This window comes from Pteropus vampyrus, unplaced genomic scaffold (genome assembly GCF_000151845.1).
Source record: "Pteropus vampyrus isolate Shadow unplaced genomic scaffold, Pvam_2.0 Scaffold127, whole genome shotgun sequence".
NCBI lineage: Eukaryota > Metazoa > Chordata > Mammalia > Chiroptera > Pteropodidae > Pteropus > Pteropus vampyrus.
This window is the reverse complement of record NW_011888908.1, coordinates 1,413,025-1,415,822: the sequence shown is the minus strand read 5'-3', so window position 1 is coordinate 1,415,822 and position 2,798 is coordinate 1,413,025.

The following is a 2,798-nucleotide window of genomic DNA, read 5'->3' as shown; positions in this document are numbered from 1 at the left end:
CTTTTCTCTTTCGATGTCATATAAGTGTTGCCATGTGAAGACTTTAAAATGAGGTCAAACCTGAATCAAAGGAATGACCCTACAGTAATGGAAATACAAGCAGAATAGTATTTGGGTTGGGAAAATAAGGTGAAAGGCAGAAATTTTCCCCAGTGTATTCAACTCACAATATACAGGTGGCCACATCCTCAGACCCAAAGCTGACTACTGCCAAAATTCGCCTTGGGATACTCAGTGTAACCATGTCCACAGGTACCTTTCCTGACTGTGCGTATTTAAAATCGCATTTCTTGGATTCTAGCATGAAAAAAAAAAAAGTTTCTAACAAATCGAGGGGATCTTTCACTAACGGAACTAATTTAAAAAATCAGAATGTATCACAAGCGATTGTATGATTGATATTTTTTCAGTGCATTAAGTAGAAAAGAGAAGAGGTTCACTGAACTATGGACATCTATCTCCACATCCCTTGTGAATAATGTTTTTCATCCACCCTGTCATCATTGAGGATCATTAAACAACATTTATTAAGCATCCATCTGTGTGTGCCACTTTATAAATAATCCTCCCCTCGTCCCTGCCCCCCTTCTCAATCTACCATGTGTCTTTGTTGTGTAAAATGCTAGGGAGTTACAATGATAATAAATAATTAATGGTAAGAACATAAGGCAGATGGATGAGATGACCTACTAGCATCTATGAATCTCAGAATGTTAAATTTACTGCTAATAATATAATTTAGCACAGTTTGATAAGAAAATATCAGAGCATTTGATGAGGAAAATGAGCTCTTCATATTCTATCAACATATTCTAAAATAAAAACGTGAAAATTAGCGACCACAGATGGACTGAAGCCCTGAGTTCATGTGACTTGTACCAGATGATACAGTCTTGAAATAAATAATTTGAAAAACAGTGTGGAAGAATCATAAAAATTATTGTTACGACATAAATTTTACAATAGTATAATAGGGAATGTTACTGTGGACCAAGGGTGAAAAAATTCAGAAATAAAGGAGAACTATTGTTTTCATTGAAAGGAGTAGCTTGGTTAAGGATGGTAAAATTATTATTTTTCCCCTTTTTTTTCAGTTCTTTAATATTGTTATATTATTTTTTCATTTCTTTTTGTCTTTGAGGAAAGAACTAATTCTTCCAGATTTAGATGGTGATATTTAAAGCACTCTTTTTCAACTCGGTAAGCCTCATATAGTCAGGATTACAAGAAAGGAGCAAGTCAAAATAAAATTAGCCATCGCTACTGGATTCAGATTTGCAATCTGGATTTTACTTCATCTTAAGATCGAAATGTCCATAGTAGTAGTTATCTTTCCTAGAAGGTAGAAATATTCTTAGAGTTGTTTTTTAAGCGGAGCCAAAGTTAAGATCTTGTGAATCTGCTAATAATCACCATTTTTATCATCTACCACATAATGAGCGACTAGCATATGCAGACACTGGGCTTATCCCATTTAATTCTCGTAATGAGAATTCTCGTTAAGTCTCAACCACTTTGGGGTGGGTATTTTATCTTTGATTTACAGATAAAGAAACTGAGGTTCAGAAAGGTGAGTTTCTCGCTCAAGATGACACAACTGGTAAATGCTGGTTCCATGATTCCAATCCAGCATTATCTTAATTCGAAGTCCCTGTTCTTAACCTCCAAAGACACTGGGGAGTTTCCATGAATGGCAAGATTCTAGATGTCTTGGAATGGTGAATAAATGGAAATATGGGAACGATATTCAGCAATCTTTTTAGATGGTATAGAAAGAAAGAACGAAACTTGAATAGTTCCTGTACCATTACGTCTATCCCTTGGCCTAAGTGGCATGCATAAAATATATCAAACGTTATAACTTTTTTATGGATTGAGATGGTAGGGCTGGCAACTGTTTTTGCAGTTGTAAATTTTTTAAACTAAACATAAATTTTAGTATGTGACTTTCAAAAGTAATGCTATTAGTCTTAGTATTGGAGATTTATAGTCAAGATAAATGCTTAAATAATATTTTTTAAATGTTAAAAATATAAAATTCACAGTATTTGGAAGGGCAACACTGGTAGATTCCAATGATCTTCCCAGCATCTATTCAGCATCAGGGCTAGAAGCCAAGCCTCTTGTTCCTGAAACCATGTTCTTTCTACTAGACCTTGCTACTTCAGGGCACCAAAAATAAATATGAAATTAAAACAATGGAAGGCAAAAAAAATGTAAAGCAAGAGCACTGTATCCCCTGCTTTTCAAAAGTTCGCTTTGCAAGCTGCCATAGCGTTGAACTGTGTGTCTGTGAGTGAGCTCTTGTGCTTCACGTGATTTATTTTGTGCATTTGTTAGCAAAATGTCTCCTAAGGTGATTCCTTCCTCACGTTATGCCATGTTGGCTTACGAAGAGTTTCACAGGAATGTTCTGTTTTAGATAGCAAGGGAACCTGTATCTCAGACCCCCAGTTAAACCTACAAATACTGATGAACTGAATCTAGTTATTGACTCCTGATTACAATGTAAATCTGTAATTCTACTATTCCAATAAGGGTCAGAATGGAAGACGATCATAAACGATAAATTACTCATACTGATTTAGATCTGTTATTCCTTACTCGTTCCCTCCCTTCCTTCTAAAACAATGTGTCACTTGGCTATCACAGTACGTTGAGTGCAAGGGATACAAAATTGGGTAAACTAGCCCTTGCTCTCGAAGAATATTACAGAAATTTTTGGATTTGTGCTTTTAGCATGTGTTTTATAGGCTCAGATTAATATTATGGACTTAAATATTTATTTAACTAGTACC